An 11,662-nucleotide genomic window follows, 5' to 3' on the forward strand; every position below is an offset into this window, starting at 1 on the left:
CGAACCCACCATTTCAAGTCTGTAATGTTAAGCTGGATTTTCCTCGTTTTGATGGTTCCGATGTGTTGCAGTGGATCTTCAAAGCGGAGCAGTTCTTTGATTACTACCACACTCCGGATGATCAACGCCTGACTATTACTGCTATTCACATCGATAAAGAGGTAGTTCCTTGGTATCAAATGCACACTCGTACCAATCCGTTTCAGTCATGGACTGATTTTACTAGAGCTTTTGAGCTCGAATTTGGACCTTCCCCTTATGAGTGCCCACGATCCAACTTGTTTAAGCTGGTTCAAATTGAATTTGTATATGATTATTATGTCCAATTTACTGCATTATCTAACCGAGTTCAAGGCATTACTACTGAAGCTCTGCTAGATTGTTTTATGGGTGGATTAAAACCTGAAATTCGCAGGGATGTAATAGCTCAAAGCCCAACCACACTGATGAGATCTATATCGTTAGCCAAACTCTTTGAAGAAAAATACACTTCCAAAAACAAACACTACCAGCCCACATCTCCTTTCAAAACACAAACCACAAACACAAACCCCCCCATATCACAAACCTTGAAATCCAATAGCCTTCCACCTCTGTTACCCACCCCACCCTCTTCCCATTTCAAATTACCAAATATAAAAAGACTGACACCAGCTGAGGTCCAACTCCGTAGGGAGAAAGGCCTATGTTTTACATGTGACGAAAGGTACTCACCTTCACACAAGTGTCCAAACAAGCAATATTTGTTCTTGCAAATTGTAAATGATGAGACTTCTAGTCCTGAACCTGAACCTCCAAACAATACTTTATCAGTTGATACAGTGACGCCCTTGGAACACCACTTGTCTTACAATGCCTTAAAGGGCTCTTCAGGGGTTGGCACTATGAGATTTAAAGGGTCCATAAATGGTATCATCATTCAGATCTTATTGGATAGTGGAAGTTCTGACAACTTCCTACAACCAAGAATTGCTCATTGCCTCAAATTACCTATTGCACCAGTCCCTAATTTTCAAGTTTTAGTGGGAAATAGCAATTCCTTAGTGGCTGAGGGTTTGATTAACAATTTGCAAGTATTGATCCAGAGGCACACACTTCAATTATCTGCTTACCTCTTACCTGTTGGAGCTGCTTGGTTAGCTACGCTTGGACCCCATATCTCGGATTATAGCACTCTTACATTGAAATTTTACTTGGGCAATCAATTTGTGACTTTCCATGGTGAGAAATCTGCAGCTGCTAGCACTGCTCAATTCAACCATTTGAAGAAAATGTTTCATACCAATTTCATTGCTGAATTGTATTCTCTTCAGGCAGAACCCCCACACTGTTTGCACGATGATTGGCTGGATTTACTAGCCAACATAGAACCTGAATTGCCTATACTATTGCACACTTACAAATAGGTTTTTGCTATTCCTAAAGGGCTACCACCTAATAGAAGTCACGATCATTCTATTCCCTTGATGTATGGAAAAGGGCTTGTTAAAGTGAGACCATATAGGTACCCTAATAGCCAAAAGTTGCAGATTGAAAAGATGATACAAGATATGTTAAATGAAGGCATTATTGTGCCAAGTACCAGCCGTTTCTCTTCACCAATTGTGTTGGTTAAAAAAAAAGATGGCACTTGGAGGTTTTGCACTGATTATAGAGCTTTGAATGCTATCACGGTTAAGGATAGCTTCCCAATCTCTACAGTTGATGAGTTAATTGATGAACTTCATGGAGTCTGTTTTTTCTCTAAGTTGGATCTTAGATCAGGATACCATCAAATTTTGATGAATGATGAGGATAAGCATAAAACAACTTTTAGAACCCACCAAGGTCACTATGAATGGCTTGTTATGCCATTTGGGTTGTCTAATGCATCTGCTACATTCCAATGCTTGATGAATGATGTGTTTAGAGGCCTCTTATGAAGGTTTGTATTGGTATTTTTTTTATGACATACTGGTTTACAGTTCCTCATGGACAGCTCATTTGTAGCACTTAGAAACTGTTCTAGAGCTTTTACTTCAGCATCAGTTATATGCTAGACTGTCAAAGTGCTCATTTGGTCTTCAAATAATGGAGTACCTGGGTCATTCTGTTTTTAGCTCTGGAGTGGCAATGGAAACAGGGAAAGTCCAAGCAGTAATGGACTGACCTGTACCTCAGAAACTCAACCAACTAAGTGATTTTTTGGGTCTTACGGGTTATTATAAAAGATTTATTCATAATTATGCTTCTATAACTGCCCCGTTAACCAATATGTTGAAGAAAGATAATTTTTAGTGGTGTCCTAACGCAGTCATGGCTTTTGAACAGATGAAACAAGCCATGACACAAGCTCCAGTGTTGGCATTGCTTGATTTTTCCAAGTCTTTTACTTTGGAAACTGATGCTTCGGGATTCGGCATAGGGGCAGTTCTGAGCCAAGGTAACCAACCTATTGCATTTTTTTTCCAAGAAATTGACTCTTAGCATGCAGAAGAAGTCAGCGTACACTAGAGAATTTTATGCAATAACTAAAGCTATTGCGAAGTTCAGGCACTACCTACTCGGGCATAAGTTTGTAATTAAAATAGATCAGAAGAGCTTATAGAGTTTGACTGATCAAGCAATTCAAACCCCTGAGCAACAAAATTGGCTGCACAAGTTGCTTGGATATAATTTCACTATTGAATATAAACCTAGAAAGGACAACATCTCAGCTGACTTCTTATCCAGATGCTTTCACATGGCAGGTCTTAACCACAATTGCAGATTGTAACAAGGCTTAAACAGGCCTTAATGCAGGATGAGCAAATACAATAGATTATCAACTTGTGTTTGACAAACAAAGCACCTGATACCACTTACATGGTACATGATGGTCTTCTGTATGGGAAAGGCAGGTTGGTCATTCCTGATGATCCTTCCCTCAAGCAACAGATTCTGCATGAGTGCCACAATTCCTTAGTTGGGGGACATGCTGGATATTCTAGAACACTAGCTCAAATTTCTGCTCAGTTCCACTGGCAAAGATTACACAAGTCAGTCAAGACTCATGTTCAGAATTGCTTAGTATGCCAGTAAGCCAAAACTGTAACTACAGCACCTGCAGGATTACTTCAACCCCTGCCTATCCCTAATAAAGTCTAGGAAGATGTTGCCATGGACTTCATCACTGGGTTGCCCTTATCTCATGGATACATTGTAATTATGGTCGTGGTTGATAGATTATCAAAATATGCTCATTTCTCTGGTCTGAAAACTGACTATTCCAGTAAGGTAGTTGCTGAAACTTTCATGAATATAGTGGTGAAACTTCATGGATTTCCTAAGTCAATTGTGTCAGATAGGGATAAAGTTTTTACAAGCCAATTTTGGCAACAACTATTTAAACTAAGTGGCACATCGCTAAACATGTTTACAGCTTATCACCCACAGTCAGATGGCCAATCTGAGGCTGTGAATAAGTGTCTTGAAATGTATCTAAGATGCTTTACATTTGATAGTCATAGAGAGTGGGCTAAGTTGTTACCATGAGCTGAATATTGGTATAATACTGCTTACCATACTAGCACGGGTATGACTCCATTTAAAGTAGTATATGGTCGGGAACCTCCTCAGTTATTAAGGTACAATCCTGATCCTAAGGATTTTGCTTTAGTTCAAGAACAATTGCTCCTTCAAGATGCAACTTTAGTTAAATTAAAGAACAATCTCCAAAGGGCTCAGCAAGTCATGAAAGAGTATGTTGACAGAAAGAGGACTCCACAGGAATTTACTATTGGTGACATGGTCTTAGTGAAATTACAACCTTATAGGCAACACACTGTTGCTTTACGGGAAAAACAGAAATTAAGTTTGAGATATTTTGGTCCTTTTCTTGTTGTGGGAAAGATTGGCTCCGTGGCTTACAAGTTACTCTTGCCCCCATCAACTAAGATTCATCCAGTATTTCATGCTTCACAGCTTAAACCTTGTCATGGCAATCATTCTCGTCCTTATGTTCTGCTACCTTTCACTCTTACTGAGCAATTACCAATCTTTCAACTAACGACAGTTCTCCAACACCGTGTCATTCTCAAAGGACAGAAGCAGTTACAACAATGGTTAGTTCAGTGGGAAGGGTTGGATGAATCTCAAGCTACATGGAAAGATCATGATGCTTTTACAGCTGCGTACCCATCTTTCAACCTTAAGGACAAGGTTGTTTTTCAAGAGGGAGGAATTATAATGAATAATAATGAGGAGGGACCAGGAAATGTACTTGTCGTGCATGGCGTAGGAGCAAGACACGTGGCAGATGAGCGACAAAAGCGTGAGATGAGAAAGAGTACACGCGTGAGGGTCACCAGCTCTAGGCTGCGTGGGTTTGAGTACTTATGAGTAGAGTATAAAGTTTCTATTAGAAGAAAGAGAAAAAGCATGGAAAGTGTGATTCTGTTTTCTTCTCTATTGGCTCCTTCTTTCTTTTGCATTTTTTGGACTGATTTTCCATACTCGCTGCTACATTCTTTACATAGCTTTCTATTTCTGTTGTTTCTAATTTCACCATTATAATATAATCCATAGCATCTTTCAACAGAGACTTTAGGTTCTGAATAAATACAGGAGTTATTGGCATTGTTACAGACAGGGGCAACTGTAAAAACAGTTTCTCCGGTAGGTGCCTGTCAGCTGTCCAGATAAACCCTGAGAATATGAGCATCAAATAATTTGAAGGCTCTGATACCATTACTGGCCGGGAGCCTCTTATATCATAACCCAGAAAGAAACTATCAGCACTTTCTATTACTTTTGAGAAAAGTAATACATCATCTATGTAGATGAGTATACTATCAAGGATTGGCTCAAAAATTCTGGTTATGGCTTTCTGGAAAAGAGAAGGTGCTACTTTTAAGCCAAATGGAAGAACTTTCCAATGGTATCAGAGCCTTCAAATTATTTGATGCTCATATTCTCAGGGTTTATCGGCTGGACAGCTGACAGGCACCTACCGGAGAAACTGTTTTTACAGTTGCCCCTGTCTGTAACAATGCCAAGAACTCCTGTATATTCAGAGCCTAAAGTCTCTGTTGAAAGAGGGGATAAGTGTGATAGTCATTATAAATAAAGTAAGTAAGAGCTACCACAACACCATGAATACACCTACAAACACGTTGAACACCTCTTTTACTGAAACTTCCTCTATTCTTTTAAACTCTCCTATCTCCTTACCTAAAGACTGTATCAGAATTGCTTCTGATAAAATAGAAAATTTGATAGAGTACACCTATGTTCCTGAAGATGCTCAGATTCAGGAATCCATAGCTCCTCTTTTAAGCCCTTACAATGTTTTCAGGAGACATAAATCCTGGACCAACAAAGTTAATGCTTTGATCCTCAGAAAACAATCTCCCATAAAAGAATATGTCCAATCCACCCGAATGGACCAGTGTGAAATTCCTGCTACAAAGGAAGAGAGATACATCAATCTAGAAATCCCTAAAACTTTCATAGACCATTGGAAGGTGGAGGGATACACTGCCCTTCATTTTGGAGCAATAAGATTAGTCCTATCTCTTCATGGTAGGAAAAATCTTCCAGTGACTGCTAGAATCACTCTCCTTGATTCTACTTATATTCACTATGAACATGCTGTCATAGCAACTCTATTGACCACTCTTCATGCTGGAAGTGCGGTCCTCACGATCTTTCCAAATTATAATGTCTCATTAAGGGACAAGACTCTGCCAGCTAGATTGAAAGTTCAGATCCAGCTCACTGGAGCAGAGCAAATTGAAGAAGCCATCTCTGCTACACTTCATCACCAGATGATTTACAGATTACAAAATCATGCTCATGACCTTCCTCTACCAGAAATGGTAAATGATAATCTGTTTGTCATAGCTAACAGAAGTGAAGATGATGTTCCATCCATTATCCAAGTTCCCAGACAAATTCCTCGAGAAGAACTTCTCAAACTGATTCCACTTGAATGGACAACTAATTATGAAAAGATCAGGCAAAACAACAAACAAATTCAGTCTTTTGATGCTACTTTCAGAAGATCTATTGATGGTGGTGTCAAAACCATTTTTAAGAAGCCTGATGATGAAACCAGTTCTTCTACTAATTGTTTCCAGTCACTTATGGTGACACCTGTCGAAAAAGAACATAGAATCCCAGTATACAGCTTTAAACCTGATGGATCATCCATCTATTCTGACAAATTTGATGGACACTTCATGTGGGATGTTGATCCTTCTATGTGTGATCCTGACTGTGACTGCTGGATGCATACTGGTGATACATCTGATGAAGAATCAGACGATGATGATGAAGATAATCAGAAAAGAAGAAAAAAGAAGCCTTGTAAACCTCCTCCTAAGCCTAGGAGAAGAGACCCTGGATTCACTCCATGGGTAGGAATAAGGAATGAAAGAAAATCATTGCCCATCTATGATGAAGCCCTGAAAATCCTGAGAAAAGAAGGCCTATTGTCCAAACCTCCTTGTGATCCAGATTTGATCACATGGCCTCCTCCTCCAGGATTATGTAATTCTTTCAGCACACTCCTAGAAAAAGTTGCAACACCTGTTTCCTGTATGATGATCACCGACTATGATAAAGATTTTCCTTCATTAGACAAAAAAGCAGATCCTATTACTAAGGTCAACACTAGACCTTTAGTAATTCCTACAGAAGTGCAACCAGACGGAACTCTCAAAGCTCCTTCCCAAGCTGAAGAAGTTCTCAACTGGCAAACTGAAAACTCTTTAGCTCAAAACAAGATCTTGAAAAAGGTGGACAAAAAGGTAGACCAGATTGCCCGAACTGTCCTCAAGAATGAAGAAAAACTCCAATACCTTTCTGATAAACTCCGAAAGTGTTATAAAGAATCTCAAAAACAGATCGCTAAATTGGAGATAGACATCTCAAAACTGACAGAAGAAAAGACTGTCTTCACAGGAGAATATCACAAAAAAGATAGAGAAATCAGGAGGCTTAAAGAACAAATTAAAGAGATGGATGAATTGATTGCTGCAAAACAACAGAATAGGGAAGCTGAAATCAATCCATTTCTTGTTCCACCTCCTGTACAGTCAACTTACTATTCTCCTTTTAGTCCATCCCCATTTTACCAAGGTACATTTACAGCACCTTCATACTCCTTGCCCTTTGCCTATAGACCCAAACCTAGGTCTTCTACCCGTGATTCAAAGGGTAAAGGCAAGATGAGTATTTCCTCTTCGAAAACTATCAAAACCAAGAGCCTAGATTCTTCTGAAGAAGAAAAATCTCCTCCAAAAAAGTCATCAAAAGGAAGTCAAGGAAAAACACCTTTTATAGGTGTTATATTTGAAGAAGATCAATTAATTGATGACTCAGAAGAAGAATCCCTTAAATCTTCATCCACCGGAAAAGACTTTCCTGAAAAGTCTTATGAATCTCCAACAACTGAAGAATCCCAGAGTGTATCAGAAGTACCAGAAGCTAACTCCTCTGATGAAGAATTTACAAACATCACTGAGATGCTGATGGTCAACACAGCACAATCTAGTAATCAAAGAGGATCTTTTTATGATTCACCTGATGAAGAAGAAGAAACCAGTAGACGAGAGAAAAAAGGATCAAAAATTAATGGAGGTCCTTATTTTACTCTTGATGATGTCTCTCCACAACATTGGAGAAAAAGACTACTTGATTTTGGAGCCTGGTTAGATACTCAATTCATGAAGCTAGAAGCAGATCCATATAAAGTCATTGAAGAATTTTGTTGCAGAATGACTGACACTCTAAAAGAATGGTACCACAATCTAGGAAATGTCAAACAAGACCAGTTTTACCAACTGGGTAATACTTGCCAAGTTCTTGGAGCAATACACCAAGAATTTGTGGGTGACATGGATCTTTATGACAAAAAAATCAGGCAAGATTATTTTGAAATGAGATGCTGCTCTTTGAAGAAAAAAGATTTAGAAAGGCATCATAAAAGAATGGTAGAGATTTTCTATCTTCTTAATGGATACAATGATGTCAGTCTAAAAAATACTTATGTTGCTTCTCTTCCTCAAGAATTACAACCAGAGATTCACAAGCTCATAGTAGCCCAAGGTCAAGATTTAACCAGTTTAAGCCTTGGTCAAATTCACCAGAAAACAATGGAATCTCTTGACAAACTATGCAGGACACATATGTTCATCTCTGATGTGATGAATGAAAGATCAAAATTCACAAAAGCCTGCAAGAAAAAATACCTTGAGATTGGATGCAAAGAAAAGAAATGTGTCTGTCCATCCAAGAAAAAAGAAAAAACAAGAAAGTTTTCAAAAAGGAAGAAGAAGAAGATGAAATACTTCAAGAAGAAAGAAAAAAGAGGAAAAAGCAAAGGAACCCGATGCTTTATCTGCGGAAAAAAATGACACTTTGCTAAGAAATGCCCAAACAAGGATGCTAAAGCCCAAAACTTAGTTAATTCTTTGGATCCTATAGAAGGAGATATTGAATCTGAATACTCTGAACAAGAAGAAGCAGATCAAGATACTGTCTTTGCTATCCAAGAATCGTCTGACGATTCTTCGTAATCTTCAAGCAAAGAAGAAGAATATATTTCTCTTTATTTTACTCAAGAAGTAAATAGTGTTCTTCAAACTCCATCACAACTTTGTGTAGAGGTCCAAGTTCTCATTAACAAATATGCTACTCCAATCAAGGCCATAGCCTACATGGACACTGGAGCACAAAGAACTATGATGAATCCAGAGGTTCTTCCAAAAGAATGTTGGATCCAATACACTACCAGTTTTGTAGCAGCTGATGGAAAGATCTTCAACACTCATTTAATTTCCAAAATGCCTATTGGAATCAAGTTATTTCCAGATTGCATCATTTGGATCAAACCTATAGGTACTCATCTGCCTAATAAAGATATTCTGCTTGGCATGGATGCTTATTGCTTAACTGACAAGCTTCAGATACTTCCAAGAGGAATTAAGTTTAAAAGAAATTTCAAGCCTTATACAGATGTCTTGAAACTTTATTCTCTGGAAGAGAGCCCAACAGAATATTTCGAACTCAAAGAAAAGTTGAAGACCTTATGTGCAGATGGACATGAGAATTTTTCTCATTCCAATCCAATTTGGAACAATCCAGAGTTTTTTATAAAACTCCCTTTCAAGCTCAATGAAGACATCAATCCTACCAAAGCCACACATCCTGGAATGAGTCCAAGTGATCTCCAGATGGCTCGACAAGAATGTGCTGAACTTCTTCGTCAAGGACTGATTGAACCTACCAAATTTGAATGGGCATGCCAGGCATTTTATGTGGAAAAAAGATCTGAAAGAATTAGAGGAAAGAAGAGGTTAGTAATTGATTATAAACCTCTCAATCATTTTCTTAAAGATGACAAGTTTCCCATCCCAAAAACCTCCTCTTTGCACACTCTTATCAAAGATGTCATGATCTTTTCAAAGTTTGATTTAAAGTCAGGATTTTGGCAACTTGGTGTTGATCCCTCTGATCGATACAAAACTGCTTTCTGTATCCTAAATGCTCAATACCAATGGAAAGTTCTTCCATTTGGCTTAAAAGTAGCACCTTCTCTTTTCCAGAAAGCCATGACCAGAATTTTTGAGCCAATCCTTGATAGTATACTCATCTACATAGATGATGTATTACTTTTCTCAAAAGACACAGAATCTCATAAAACCCTTTTAAACAAATTCTTTGATCTCTCCAACAAATATGGGATTATGTTGTAAAAAAAAAAGATTCAATTAGCACAAACCCAGATAGACTTTCTGGGAATGCATTTTTCTCAGGGAAATTATCAGCCTCAACCTCACATTGCAGAAGAACTCCTGAATTTTCTTGATGAAAATTTCACTGTCAAACAAATTCAACAATTCCTTGGAGTATTAAATTACATTAGGGATTTTATTCCTAATGCTGCCAAATATACAAGTCCTCTGTCAAAACTGCTAAGGAAAAACTCTCCTCCATGGGGTAATGAACAGACTGAAGCTGTTCGTCATCTGAAAAAAATAGCTCAGAACCCTCCACCATTAAAGATCCCTGGAAATGGGAAAAGAATTCTACAGACAGATGCTAGTGATCATTATTGGGGAGCTATTTTACTCGAAGAAGTTAATGAAAAAAAGGCTTATTGTGGACACGCCAGTGGACAATTTAAGAAATCTGAAAAGCACTATCATACAACATATAAAGAAGCCCTTGCAGTAAAAAATGGTATCCAAAAATTTGATTTCTATCTTAGAGGTCATAATTTTGAGGTTCAAATGGATAATTCTGCTTTTCCTGCACTGCTTGATTTCAAAAATAAGATGCCACCAGATCCTCAAGTTCTCAGACTGAAAAATTGGTTCTCCAGGTATGATTTTACTGTTAAACACATCAAAGGAGAAAAAAATGTTGTCCCTGACCTCTTATCCAGACCAAAAAAGCCTATTGCCATTGTAACCTCATTAAACTCATATCCTTTAATTTTCCCTCTCAATATTGTTGAAGCCAGTACTAGCTCTGGACCAACTCCTCTTCTAATGTTTCCTGCAGATATGAGACATGATGTTATCACTGTAGAATACATCAAAGATTTTGCAAAAAATCACATGTTCCATTATCTGTCTCTTTCACTCTACCACCGTAGTGTTAAACCTAAACCTACCTGGTTTCAACCTGATGCACCATACCTAAACATCTTTGCATTATTAATGGATTTTTCTTTAATTGAAGAAGATGTATGGTATCTTTGGTGTGTCACCCTTTTATATCACTACCCCATAGTTTTTCCCACTTTCATCATGTTTGAATTTCTTAATGACCTCCGCAATCAATCCACTCTATTATGGAAATTTTTTGCTTGGTATCAACCTATCCCAAACTGGAAGAAAGATGTTTAACTTGAATTACAAAGACTCAGTATTTGGAAAGAAATGAAGTTACCTCCAACTGAAACTCCAAAACAGGTAACAGTGGTCATAATTCATAGACCTTATTTCGAACATCCAGTTTCAAAATTACTTTATACCCAGAATCAAGTCAAAGTCTGGAACACATTCACAAGCCTCCTAGAGATATCTGAACCAGACAAACCACCTCATAACCAAGCAGATTTAAATGTTCACCTCCATACTGAAAATGGAGCCCGTGAAGAAATGTTCAAAGTAAAATCCACTTGTTCCAAGTTAAAAGCAATGGATATAATTTGTCCTCCTGATAATGATAATCCAACAATGTGGGACAAGATCCAACCAATAGATCCATCAGTAATTTGTTCCTCTATTACTTTTGGAAATTGGGAAATGGACAGTCATGTCATAATCAGAGATGAAAGCTTGACACGTATTGATCCAATAATGGACTCTCAAGATCTTCAAGATCCTTTTGACTCAATCAGCCTCTGTTCAAGTGACGATCCCAACATGTCACCAAGTCACGAGCCTATCCTCAAAAACTAAAGAATCTCTGAAAAAGCATCTTTATGTAATAAAGTGTCTTTTATATTTTGTTTTTTGTATGAGTCACATGTACTTAAAGTCTTGGTTTTGTAAGTTTGCTAAAAGTTACTTTAGAAAAGGTTTGGAATCTTATCCAACCTTATCTGATGTAATTATTATAGTTTCTATCCATCCTCTATATAAGGGGGAATCCTTTGCCATTAGAAGGCCGACCGAATCGAAATAAA

The sequence above is a fragment of the Abrus precatorius genome, unplaced genomic scaffold (assembly GCF_003935025.1).
Source record: "Abrus precatorius isolate BTA unplaced genomic scaffold, Abrus_2018 Scaffold7, whole genome shotgun sequence".
NCBI classification, from domain to species: domain Eukaryota; kingdom Viridiplantae; phylum Streptophyta; class Magnoliopsida; order Fabales; family Fabaceae; genus Abrus; species Abrus precatorius.